This window comes from Bufo gargarizans, chromosome 2 (genome assembly GCF_014858855.1).
Source record: "Bufo gargarizans isolate SCDJY-AF-19 chromosome 2, ASM1485885v1, whole genome shotgun sequence".
Lineage (NCBI taxonomy): Eukaryota > Metazoa > Chordata > Amphibia > Anura > Bufonidae > Bufo > Bufo gargarizans.
The window spans coordinates 572,456,951-572,471,331 of NC_058081.1; the positions used below are offsets into that span (position 1 = coordinate 572,456,951).

The 14,381-nt window shown below is 46.2% G+C and overlaps 1 protein-coding gene across 4 annotated transcripts in view; it reads right to left on the reverse strand.

Moving 5' to 3' along the window:
• Positions 1-14,381, reverse strand: part of LOC122928662 (protein CEPU-1-like) — a 744,346-nt gene that overhangs the window by 398,509 nt on the left and 331,456 nt on the right. The window lies entirely within an intron of this gene.

Sequence of the window (14,381 nt, forward strand, 5' to 3'; positions counted from 1 at the left end):
TATAAGGATATACTGGCTAAAGTCTCATTTTTAACATCAGTGTGAGGGTTTAGTCAGATGTTACTGTTTGTATCCACCACAGTAGTGCACCTATTATTGTAACTTTTTATTCTATATATCATTCCACATCCACACATTTTACCATCTGGTGTAGGAAGTCTCTGTGGCACTTGTGGTCTGCTGCGGGCATCCTCCACTGTATGCATTTTTTGCTGAGGATCGCCCTTAGCAACAGACTACAAGCGCAGTATCTTCTCCCCCGAGCATAATGCATCAATGCATTTGGGGTATAGCATTTCCTGCCTTTTGAGACCACATATTTTTGTCATTTAAATCGGATCTCATTTAGGGTTTTATATGTGGGTCTCATCTGAAAGGAAGGGGGAATTTTTTGCACTGGTGCACAATATAAAGGGGTGTTTTTGTACAGACACACTATCTGTGTGGTACCAGTATTTTTAGGGGGACTGTTTCTGCAGGAAAGTATTGGGGAGCACAGTGGGCACAGTGTTGGGGGTGGCAGGATGGGGTGTTGAGAAGGTGAGGAAAGTAAGATGTCCGTTTGTTAAACTCTGCAGAGACGAGAAGTGGCTGAAAGAAGTCAACATGGCGGTCTGGTCTGACAGGAGAAGGAGAGGAAAGAGAATATCTACATCAGAGAAGAGAAGTCACTGGATGTAAGAGGTACATATGTGGTGCTGTATGACCCTGTATGTTTTGTAGCGCTGTATGTAATGTTTTCCAAGTATGTCTTTAAAGGGGTAGTCCGCTTTATTTTTTTGTATGAGCACTGCATTCTCTGCTCTGTTTACCTGTTCATCACTGCAAATGCTACTGCGTGCAGCTGAACAGAACAGAGAAAGCAGCTCTCATATGAGCGCTGCCCTCTCTTCAAATAGCTGATCGTCGGGGGTACCGGCGGACCCCGGCTAATCTGATATTGATTACCTAGGTCATCAGTAGTAAAAAGAGGACAAGCCCTTTAACAGTGGGACTGAAGGGAAGGGGGGGGGGGCATTTCAATATTTGCCTTGGGCAGCAGAAAAGCTAGGTGCAACAGCGCTAAGTGAAGGGGGGGGGGGGCCCAAGCTGAACTCTTGCACCAGGGCCAATGAGCCTTTAGCTACACCCCTGCACAAGGGGGTCCATGCTTAGCAGCTTCTGTGCCAAGCAGTTCCTGCTGCCCAAGCACAGGGTGTTGATTTCACCAGTGTCTACAAAATTAGGCTACTGGGGCAACAAGCAAAGCGATCTCCACTTTGGATTGTCCTGTGTATTTTGTGTCTTCAAAATAGCCGATGCCTTTGCATTATAACTGTTATTCCTGAATCCACAAAGGAATTTTTTCTGTGCATGGATATTTCTACAGAGAGATTGCAGTCGCTGTCCTAAAACATTCTTGTTCTCCTACTTCTCCTCCTACTGCTGATCGAAGACCTAAACAAAATAATGCTGGTCAGTAAGCCATGGATGTCTGATCAGGTTGAGATGATTGATAATGGATAATCACAGCAATATGACAATGTTTTGTGTTATAGCTTGTAGGTTACATTCTTTGTGAAGTAACCATTTCAGTCTGTCATCTAACTGAACATCCCCCAGCCTTCGTCATCTGAGCAGCTCCTTTCTTCCACAGTAGTCAGAGGTGTTGTATGAGATGTTCGTAGAGCAGTCCATTACCAGCGGATTCACTTCACACCCTCAGGAGCCTTTATTTAAAAGTCGATGGCAGAGCTGCAAAGTTAATTTGATGGAAGCTTTGTACACAAGGTGTAGTGTGACCGGGGAGTAAATAAAATCTATGTAATGAGAAGGATATACTGCGGCCTCCTGTTATCCAGTCCATACTGTATGTATGACTCCTAGAGAGGGCATGGGGCTCCAGCTCATGAAACACTTCAGGAACACTGTGAAGCTCATGGTGTAGTGATCCATGTTAATTATTATCACACATGCAGTGATACAGAGAAAAGTCAGATACAAACAAGGACACAGAAGGCCAATTATACTGCCGTGGAGGTCTGTGTTCTACAATCAGAATCATTGATTGAGCCGTACACGTTCATATTCGTCTACAGATGAACATTCTCCTGGGACCTGAGGTCAGGTTGTTATTGAAACATCTACCTACATCATTAGGTTTAATATGACACGGTTGACAACAGATCTGAATGAAGAAATTATGACAAGTGGTCATGACTCTGCACCAGTAGCCAACAGTTCTTACATTCCCCACTGACTTTAAAGGGGTTATTCAAGACTATAAAATGCTCCCCCATATGCCGGGCTCCTCACAATTCCTGCCACTGGCGGCTCATCCCCAACAAACAGATGTTTTTATCCGGGCACAGGGAGAAGCAGCAGCAATGGTGCAGAGACCAGGAGCGGCGGAGGGAGTGGGGAGCCAGGTAAGTAGATTCATTGTGAGGGGCCCAGCATATTGGGGAGCATTTTATAGTCTTGGATGACCCCTTTAACCCTAGAATGACCTGACCTGAAAAGGCCTTAAAGGGGTATTCTGGTTATGTGACGTTATTCCCTTTCCACAGGATATGGGATAACTATTAGATCGGTGGGAGTCCTACCTCTGGGACCCCCACTGACCAGGAGAATGGGAACCCTGTGGAGCACCTTGAAATGAAGAGAGCAGTAGATTGAGTATGCGTGTGGCCCCTACATTAATTTCTATGAGTATTCCGGAAGTAGTCAAGCTCTATACCGGTCTATCTCTAGAACTGCCATAGTAATGGGGTGATGCACGCATGCCAGACCAGACGGGCAATTTCGGGTGGGGGTGTCGTATGGTTGGGGGGGTTGGTCCCTGTGGTAGGACTGTCAACGATCTAATAGTTAGATTGTTAGTTATTATAAGGCTACTTTCACACTAGCGTTAATGTTTTCCGGTATTGAGATCCGAAAAAAAACTGATCCATGACCCATGGACTTACAATGATTTTAGTGTCATATCCGGTTTGTTCCGTTTCGATGTAACACAACCGCATCCTAACAAAATGGATGCATCCGGATGTGTTGACATAAAAAAAAAACTGGTATGAAGGAAAACTGGCTTGAGTAAACAGGGGTGTGCTGCTGACAAGCAATTCATCTGCATGGGGATTAGCGATTGCAGCAGCGATCATTCATCCCCATACAGAGGGGATGATTGCTGTATGTCCATGCAGGTTAAACGAGGAGCAATGAGAGGAATGAATGATTTGTTCCCGATCATTGCCCTTTGTATAAACTCATGTAAACTGGCACTAAGATAATATAGGAAGCAGAGCTTGTTCTTGAAGGGGTTGGCTCATCTCAGACATTAATGGCATATTGTTAGGAAATACCATTGATGTAAGATAGGTGCAGATCCTATCTCTTGGACCCACTCCTATCTGCAGAATGGGGCCACCCTCCGTTCACCATTATAACAGTTCTGAAAATAGCCAACTAGCTCTGCTATATCTTTGGCAGTACCATGGTGGTGAATGGACCGGTGGACGCACTTGTGTGGTCCATTCTCTATTCAGCGCTATGGGACACAAATAGCCAGCTAGCTTACTCTGTAATTTTCTGAACTCCCATAATGATAAATTGAGAGTTCATCGCACTTGCGCAGTGTCCTCTCCTTCACTAGGGGAGGGTCTATCTGACATAGATGGCATGTCCTAGTGAGATTACATCAATGTCTGAGATTAGAACACCCCATTAAGTGACACAATTATGAATGTCAGAGTCTAATTTTCTCCTCAACCCCAGCAGCAGAGGAGCAGAAGACCTATAGGTATCTTCTACATTTTCGGTACTTTTTGGCCCCTCATCTTGCAGCTTCCAAGGAGAAAGTCCTAAGATCTTGAATTAGCTTCCATCAGTAGGCTTTCATGCAAATGGGATGTGAAGCTGGCTACGCTGACATAAAACCTCCAGGAGGACAAAACAAATAAGTCACAAATGCTTCACACTGTATTGATGAAAGACATGGCATGAACGAGCAGGGCTGGTGCTACCATAAGGCAGACCAAGCGGCTGCCTTAGGGCGCACCCTGAGGGAGGGCGGAAAAATGAACCTTCTTTTTTTTTTAAATCACTTACTTGTGAGTTGTGGAGGCGGAGAAATGTGACATGGGGGGGAGAAATGTGACATGGGGGTGATGTGACACAGGGGATTATAAAAAAAATGAGGGGGAGAAATGTGACATGGAGGGCTGATGTGACATGGAGGGGGAGAAATGTGACATGGGGGGCTCATGGCTGACATGGGGGGCTAATGGCTGACATGGGGGCATGATGGCTGAAATGGGGGGCTGATGGATGGGGGCTGATGTCTGACATGGGGGTCTGATCTAAGGCATTGGGGGCATTGATTGCTTGTCTGACCTGAGGTGTAATGGAAAATATTTTTTTCTTATTATCCTCCTCTAAAACCTAGGTGCGTCTCAGAGCGCGAGAAATACGTTCCTCAAACCAGCGATTGTCTGAAGCAGAGAGAAGATACCAGGACACACAGAGGAGAAGCCAGCTGCTGCAGACGGGACCAGAACCAGGTGAGCTACGAGGGGGAGGGGGGGCGCCAAAATGTAGCTTGCTTGTGTTGGCAAAAGTCCTTGCACCGGCCCTGTGAACGAGCATGGCTAAACAACACGCAACTTATTACTGACTTGCGCTATCATATGGTACAAAAACCTGGTGTACACGTATGGCAGCCAGAAGGAAATATAAGCACAAGGCTTGTGTCTAGTGTGCTGAGAGGTGACATGTAATGTTCACAATCTTGATAAGTTGGCTCAGTTGTTTTATCACTGTGAAGTGTCGTTCTCACTGATGTGTCCCTATCAAAGGCTAATATTAACATCTGGAGGAACTTGTACAAGATACAACCCTTTGATGAAACTTCTGTGCACAAAACTATTCCTCACTGATGCAATCACCCTTCCAGTGCCCAGTGCACAGCTTCATAACCAGATCTTGGTATGGGAGTGATTCATAAAATGTGTCCCTTTCTCTTTCATCAACAAGCAACCTAATGACCATTATATCTCTCTTCCCTCAACAAAGAAGCTATTTACTGCCACTTTCTTTCTTGTCCTTCTTAAGAGCTTTAATCTCGCCTCCTAAATCCAGCTAAATCTTTCATTTTCTGTCTTGTTTTGGCGTTCATATATTGCCAGGATAAAGGTCTCTGGCACTTGATGTTCTGACAAGAGGAAGAACATTGCTCTAGACTAATGGAATACTGCCAGCTATTGCAATGTGACAATTATAGGTCAGCTTTCCTCCAAGTTCATCACACTGAATAGTGGCAATAGTATGGGGAGGGGGTGGAGATAAACAGGAGAAGGAGAAAGAACCATAACTCCCTATCATCTAATAATGTGCAGTAGATAAACCTGTGAAAACACAGGAAAGAGAGATCTCAGTAGAATCCCCCCCCCCCCCCCCAAAAAAAAAAAAATCATTTTAAGAAATGTCACAGAGTCATCAAATTAGAGAGTCCCACGGTGGGGCAAGTATTATGACTCTCATAAATGAGGGCATGGGGGATGGAGTAAGTAATGAGAGCTCCTTGAAACAGAACAGAGGGATGAGGGCAGGTAATGAGGATTCCATAAGTGAGAATTGGGACAAGTAATGAAAATACTATGAATCAGGGTGGTAGGATGGGGCTACTGATGAGAGTCTCATGAAAGAGGGGCTGCCAATCAGAGTCTCATGTAGGATAGCAGAAGGATGGGGCAGGTAATGAAACAAAGTGCACCCTCTCTTAAAATAGTAACGCCACCCAATGTCTATCTATACACGTCCAATCCCGCCCAGTCCTCTTAGTGCCACCACACAGTAGTTATGTCCCCTTTGTACCCCCACACACTAGTTATGTCCACATTCCCGATCTGCACACTCCTCCTACACAGCACAGCAGGCATAATGTGCCACTGCATCGTTCCTGCTGGGGAGCACTGGCAGTTGAATGGTGAAGGAGCAACATGGGATCTAACTGCCTCTGCGTCCTCAAGACACAGAGACAGTTGGAATCGGGAAATACCTCAGACACGAGACAGCCACTGAAATCCAGGACTGTTCCGCCTGATCGTGGACAGTTCAGAGATATGTTGTTGTGGTGGCCACTCCACCCAGTTGAACTGTTAAGTGACTGCTGGTAGTTCCATGAATGAGGGCAGAGGGGCAGGTACCAAGAGTCCTATGAATGAAAGCAAAGGGGCAGGTAATAAGAATACCATGAATGAGGGCAGAGGGGCAAGTAATAAGAGTACCATGAATGAGGGCAGAGGGGCAAGTAATAAGAGTACCATGAATGAGGGCAAAGGGGTAGATATTGAGAGTCCTATGAATGAAGACAGAGGGGCAGGTAATAAGAGTACAATGAATGAGGGCAGAAGCACACAGCAGGTAATGAGAGCCATGAATGAGGGCAGAGGAGCATATAATGAGAGCCTCATGTAGGAGGGCAAAAGGACATAGAAGATAATGGAAGTTCTATGAATGAGGGCAGAGGGGCAGATAATGACAGTTTCCTAAGGAGACAATGTTGACAAGTCCTGTTGCTATTATTTATATACATATAGTCACGATCCCATACTCCCCACCCCCATACTTTACCCTTATTATGCAGTGATCATTTTAACATACTGTGCCGTTTGACAGCAAATTTTTAACAGCTACAGCCCATTGCAGCGACCAGCTGCTATGGCAAGAAGTGATCATGTGACCATCAACCGCTGTCAAAACCTCTCTAACTACTATCACTCTTTGGCAATTTTATTTCGTCCCCCCCCCCCCCCCCCAATACATTTTGCTGTTTAAGCTATAAACTTTCTCTCCACCTCCTTCAAAATGGTCTGATGCACCACGGCCACCCCTATGCGTGCTTTCGCATCCATAGGCCTTCCGGCGTTTGGTCCTCATAGCAACCAGTGGTCATGTGATCGGGAAGCGATCACATGACCCAGTGGCGTAGCATGGGTATTGCTCCCTCCCCCATCCTGTGACTATGCTTTTTTTTTTACAGCTAATGTAGTAGATATCACCTGCAGTCCTACGTAACAGAGCAGATAACACAGTGATAGCTCTCTGAGTACAGATAATGTAGTAGATGGGTGTGAGCCCCCAGAATTCAGAACACGCACAGTGTGGCCTGAAGTATGGGGCCAGGCTGCTACAGTGTGGGGCCAAATTCTATATCCACCCTCTCATCAATACAGAACATACAGGATAATACAGCGCCCCATACCTCTTACATCCAGTGACGTCTCCTTTGATGTAGATGTAAAGGGCGTTGCTAGGGTCGCAAAAGATCCAGGGCCCAAGCACCAATGCATTTGGCCTGATTCTCTAAGTTAAACAACCGCATCCCCCCCTCTCTGCAAACACTAGCACTAAAGATATTTTACTGTACTTGCTACAACTCTCACATCCAGTGCCTCCCAGGTGATGTCTCCTCTGATGGAGATCTTCTCTGTCATCATCTTTTCCATCCGGTCCAGACACGTCTCTCAGCCGCCTCATCTCTACAGAGTGTGACACATGGACATCTTAGCTTTCTTACTTTTCTGTAACCCCAAATACTATCCTGAAGAAAAATGAGTGCCCCCATAGTAACAGTACTCCTCATAGTCCCACCAATAGTAATTCCCTTCTAGAATGCTCTCATTAGTAATACTGCCCCCTATTGGACCCAACAGTGATAATGCTTCACAAGAGTGCCTCCATTAGTAGAAGAGCCCTCCCGTATTAATAGTACCCTCACAAAGCCCCCAGTAGAAATAAGGCCCCCTATTGTTTCCCCAGTAGTAATAAAGCTCTCTACAGACCCCTTAGTAGTAATAAGGCCCCCATAGTGCTCTTAGTAGAAATAATGCGGATCCCTCCTATAGAGCCCCCAGTAGTAATAAGAACGCCTAATGTCCCCTGGATTTAAAATGCCCCCACAGTGCCCCCCATCATTTATACTGCCCCCTACTGTGATAATGCTCGCCCTGAAGCACCCCAAGTATTTATAATGCCGCCTGCAGTACACCCTGTAGTTATATTGCCCCCTATTTTTATAATGCTCGCCCTGAAGCGCCATCAATATTTTATAATGCCGCCAACACTGCCCCCTATAGTTATATTCCCCCGTTTAGTGTCCTCAGAAATTATAATTCCTCAGCACCTTTGCCATACAGTCCTATGTAAATAACACTATTTCCCTCCCTCCACCATACAGTCCCATATAAATGCCATCACACCATCTCTCCAGCCCCCTCCAAAATACAGTCCCATGTAAATAACATCCCTATCTACAGCCCCCTCCAAAATACAGTCCCATGTAAATAACATCACACCATCTCTCCTGCCCCTCCCAATATACAGTCCAATGTAAATAACATCACCCTCTCCCCAGGCGCCTTCAACATACAGTCCAATGTAACTAACATCACTCCCTCCCCCAGACACCTTCAACATACAGTCCCATGTAAATAAAATTACCCTTAACATTCAATCCCATGTAAATAATATCACTCCCTCCCACAGCTGCCTTCAACATGCAGTACCATATAAATAACATTACCCCTCAACATACAGTCCCATGTAAATAACATCACCCTACCCCAGCCAATTCCAAATTTCAGTCCCATGTAATTAACATCACTACACCTCACTGTCCAATGTAAATAACTTCCCTCCCTTCAGCCATAATATACAGTCCCAGTTAAATAACTACAACTCCCAACATTGCTCTGCCTCTCACACTGAGTAATCTTCACTTACCTCTCCTCGTGTAGCAGAACTCACCTCAGCCTCTTCCCAGGGCTTCTCTTCACTGCTGAGCTGTCCTCTCCTGCACTGCTCACATGATGGTGACATCATCCCAGGTCCTTTTCAGCTACTTCATTTAAAACTGATCACATGACCTGAGGTCATCACAGGTCCTTCAGCTCTTGCAGTGCATTAGATTCAATTGTATTGCCGTCCTGAGGACCAGACCACCATTTCTCGTCTCTAGTAATCTTTGTTTACTACTTTTCCATCATTCTCCCATCTTCTGGACAAATCATCATACTACCCACAATACTGTGCCACTGTGCTCCCCAATATTATACTGCAGAAACAGATAAACCCTCCGATAATAGTAGTACCATGCAGATAATGCCCCCTTCAATAATTATTGGCACACAGTGCCCTAAAATAACTGCGCCCAGCAAATAGTGCCCCTGACACTAATAGTGTAAACATAACGTCCCCCAAAAATAATTGTGGTAAGCTGATACTGTGCCAAGGTGCCCCCACGGTAATAGTGCTCCCAAAAATCCCAACAATAGGAATAATTCTCTGCTAGAGCACACATGGTAGTAATACCATATTTTCCGGCGTATAAGACGACTGGGCGTATAAGACGACCCCCAACTTTTCCAGTTGAAATATAGGGTTTGGGCTATACTCGCCGTATAAGACTACCCCTCCAACAACATTTACTTTGGCATCAAGATCTGCAGGTAATTGTTGTGCAATTTTCATCTTTTGCCTCAGTACCATACTATGCCTTTCCAAGAATCTAGTACACCAGGATGCAGTGGCCTTAAATCTGTTGCTGTGATCTGGGTTAGATTTGGCTCACTGAAGTGCAAACAAACGTATTTTATTTTGTGTCACTACATAACCGTTTTGGCGATGCTCATTCACCATGTCTGCTACATGTTTTTCGAGTTCTGGCCAATGTGGGGTGCCTCTCCTTAATGCACACTTACCCCTTGGCATACTCTTTAATGCTTTTAATTTGCTTTCCAGTCGCAAACCATCTTTTCTGTTACTCCATATTGTCTTGCAGCAGCGCAGTTATTATGTTCCATGGCAAAGTTTACAACTTTAAGTTTGAAACTGGCTTCATATTTCTTTCTTCTTGCTGGTAGAGCCATGATGGGGTCTTGACTGTTAGCCATTTGTATACTGTACTGTATGTACTGGCGCTATACTGTATGAACCGATGCAGATACTGGTGCTGTACTGTATGTACAGGTACAGATACTGGTGTTGTACTGTATTCACCACCACATCTATCTGCTCCCCAGATAGACTCTATTTTTTCACCACAGATAAGATGCACACCAAACTTCATTAGAGATCCGCCAACATTAGAATTGGCTGAAGTGCAGATGCTCCTGCTTCCCCCCTGCCTTCCCTCAGAATCGCCAATCCAACCCAGTATACAACAACCAGCCAATCACAGCAAGCGATGTACCGGTATTTTCTGTGCACACTGCATACAAAGCCTGCTTGGATTGGGTGGGTCAGCTATCCCTGCCCAGCCCTCCCTGTCTTCAAGATGATCTGAGCGGTAGTACGCAATGTGATACTGCCGGCATTAGAAAACCACTGAGAGCAGGAAGAGGGGGCTGCTTCAGAAGCGGCTGGCCGGGATGCAGCACACGGTGGCTCAGCTAGAGGGCGCCTGTCCCTGAAGCTGGAGAAGGGCAGCTTCTCCAGTCTTGCTAAGAAGTAAGTTTCAGCACGCTGTATACCGGCATATGAGACGACACCCGGCGTATAAGACGACCCCCGACTTTTGAGAAGATTTTCATGTGTTAAAAAGTAGTCTTATACGCAGGAATATACAGTAATAGTGTTCCTGCAGTGCTCCAACATGTCCCAACTGTGACCCAGAAGTAATAATGCTGCCATAGTGCGCATACTAGCAATCCTGTTCCCCATAGACCCCCAGTAGTAATAAAGCCCACCATAATGCCCCCCAGTAGTAATAATTCTCATTTAATGTGACAGTACATAAAATGCCCCATTATAATGTGTGCCAGTGCAAAAAAATACCCCCTTTTAATGCCCCCAGTTGAGCTAATGTCCCCATATTGCCAACATAATGTGCCAGTATAAAATACCCCTATATAGTGCCCCCAGTAAATGCCCCCATAGTGCTCCTCTCCCCCCTTCCTCCTAGTGCCCCATAATGTACCAGTATAAAATGACCCATACATAGTACCCCAATAGATGTACTCCTCTCCCCCCTTATCTATAGCACCCACCACAATGTTTCTCAGTATAAAATGCCCCTACACAGATCCCCCCATATAAAATACCCATTCTTTGTGGCCTCAGTAGAAGCCCCCATAGTGTTCATCTCCCCCATAGTGCCCTCCAAATAAAATACCCCTTTTTGGTGCCTCAGTAGATGCTCCCATAGTTCCCCCAATAATGTGGCAGTAAATAGTGCCACCCAATAATGTGCCAGTAAAAAGTGCCACACAATAATGTGCCAGTAAGAAGTGCCACCCAATAATGTGCCAGCAAAAAGTGCCCCCAATAATGTGCCAGTAAGAAGTGCCCTGTAGATGCCCCCAATAATGTACCATATAAAAAATAAACTCTTATACTTACTTCCATGACACACTCAGTGAAGCGGTGAGGCTTCTTCTGGCCTGTGTCCCACGCTGTACGGCTCAGGCATCATAACGTCACTGTGCCGCCTGCAACAGGCTCTGATAGGCTGCAGGCCTAGTCCCTGCAGCCTATCAGAGGAACGGGGAAGGGGGTAATCGCCTCTTCCCCATCCATCTGTATCAGATACAGATGACTATGGGGATGAGCGCTTTCATTGGAAATGCTCACGTCCCTGTGCCCTGCCGCTGCCCCCCACTTGCGAGCAGGGCCGCGCCGCCTGAGGCGATCGCCTCACTTTGCCTAATTGACGGTGCGGCCCTGCTGGCGCCCCCTAAAATTTTGCATCCGGGGCAACGGCCCCTCCCAGCCCCCCCCCCCAAGCTACGCCACTGACATGACCGCTTTACCAACAGCAAGAGCATTGTCCTCTTGACAACTGGCGGTCACATGACCGTGACTGCTTCATTAACACTATAGAAATTAAATCTTATTCCATTTTATCCCCTCATAACATCAGGGGTGCCACACAGTATAATAGTAATAACTGATTACTATCTCTTCCAAAGAGGTCTTTTATAGGGACTTATTAGGGAGCCTCCCCCACACCTGCCTCTCCCCCCTTTTTCTGCCCCACTCTCCCCCTCCACATGCCTTTTGGCGCCCATTTTGTGTATTTATATGTGTGTCTAACTTGTATAATGATATCCAGCATTTTTAACCTGAAGGGGAAGAAAATCCCCGAAATGCGTAGTTTTATATTCAATTATATAAATAAATTAGAAAATTCTCTTCATGCACGACCAAGTGCTTTTAATGAAATAAGTCTTCCGACTGGTTCTCTGCGCCGAGAGATGATTCTTATCTGATGATTCTGAAGCCTTCTGTGGGAGTCCAGGAACCCCTAGCGAGACAACGGCAGCACACCAGTGACTGGGAACATCTACCCTACTTGTGACAAGCTTTCAATAGAGTTGTGCCTATCTGTAGCACAACTGTTCAAGGTGAGCCTCCACTTGGAGTATACCTATTCTCTATTTAAATGCATTCACCCTATGGTGTGCTTTTTTGTGTTTCTAGCAAACACCGCCTATTCCAGTGAGTTTCCTAAGGAGGGCAGAAGGACATAGCAGGTAATGAGAGTCATATAAATGAGGGCAGAGGGCAGGTAATGAGTCTCAGCTGTCTGTATACAGTGATTAATCCTTGTGGCTGCCATTCCTGGCTCTGCAGCTGACAGGACACAACTTCACTGCAGCATCATAAATCTTCCAATGAGACTGTCTGTACCAAAGCTGTAGGTGTGCAGGTCACACATCACAAACTGATGATTGTACAGATGATCTGACTATGATCTTCGTATATCCTGGTCACGCAGAGGGGCCATATATGCAGGGGCACATGAGGTGCCTGCTGATGTTTACTGCAGACATACCAACTGTCCTGAGGCTAGAGGCACCAAAAGACAGCTGGGATGTTTCCTGTATCACGATGACCTAGTCCTGTTAATGGGCACGTAGGCGTATGCCGGAGTCACCACCATGGTTACATTGAGCATATTGGGGTTGTATTGCATGTTATTTGCTTCTCTTTCCCTTCATTTTCCCTCCTTTTTTCCCCTGTTTTTAGTTATTCTACAGCTTGTCTGAGGTGAATCCTAATGAGAGGCTGTGATTGGTTCCCTGCTTGCTTATCTATTGCTGGGTACCTGTTTTCTGCCCATCCGCTATTGGTCATTCCAGCTGCAGGGGCGGGAAATTCGGGTATTTATACAGGCGGTCATGAGTTCCGGAGCTTGTCTGTCTGTGAACTCTGAGAGGACGCTGTGTGAAGACCCAGAGAAATGCAGGTGTAGCTGCAAAAGAGCTATCCTTAGCTGTGCCGGCATCCTTGGGCAGAAGTTGGACCATCGACAGTGGGCTGAAGCTCCTAGCAGCAGCGGAGAAGCGGCAAGGACCAGCGGGAAGAGGCAAAGGCGGAAGAGCCGAAGTTTGAGGCCAGCGGCTTTAGGAGAAGATCCAGAGATCAGAGCCTGCAGAGCAGAGAAGATACTCACCTGCGGATCGGGATGGAGGACCTCTTGAAACAGCTGATCCTGCGCGCCAAGTCAAGAGGAAGTGAAGATTTGCTGCGGCGCTGTCTAGCTGAGAGCGCATCTGAGCCAGGCGAGGAGGCACGGACCACGTGACTTGCGCAGCGTAATGATGTTACAGAGGGAGCGATGTCGACGTCATCAGCAAGCGCTCCACACAGAGCGGAAGAGCCCAGCCAGGTATCCAGGAGGACCAAGAGGCCGAGGAGATGCTACTCCCCGGCTGAAGAGACATCCAGAAGAAGTAGCAGCAGGCGCTCCTTCCCTGGACAGGCTGCATCGCAGTCTAGGGTGTTGAGTAGAGCGCCGGAGCCAGCTTCCATAACAGCCCCTCAGGACCCAGCAAAGGAGCTAGGTGAGATGACATGTGGACATGGCAATGCTTTGTCCACCGACGTAGGTGTTAATAATAATAGCCTGTTAATAAGCTTGGCTAAACTTTTGTCTGACTGGGCTACAGCTTCAAGGCACAGTCAAGATAATCAGCCTGCAGCAGCGTGGTGCAATTTTCCAGCTGCTGCATTGGCTGATAATTCGCAACATAGGGTTATATCAGATTTAGGGACTGGGGTATCTGAGACCTGCTTTAAGGAAGTCATTACTTGTGAAGGCTCTCCTTTGGGTGTCATTTATCTCAGTCCTTGAAGGAAAAAATTGGGAGGAAGGAGTATATAGATATTTTGTCTTTACTTCCTTCCACGAAAGAGACATTTAAAAGTGAAAAGAAAGGTGAACAGAAGAATGATAGAAAGAGATCTGCACTGGGGTCTTTTAATAATAGGCTGAGGGTCTTTTTCATATACTCCTCAGTTTTATGTGCTGAGCATCCACATTTTGCTATCAGTCTGATCCAGTATATGGATTCCATCTTAGAGGCTTATTGCAATTTCGGTGGCTTTGCATGGTTTGTATA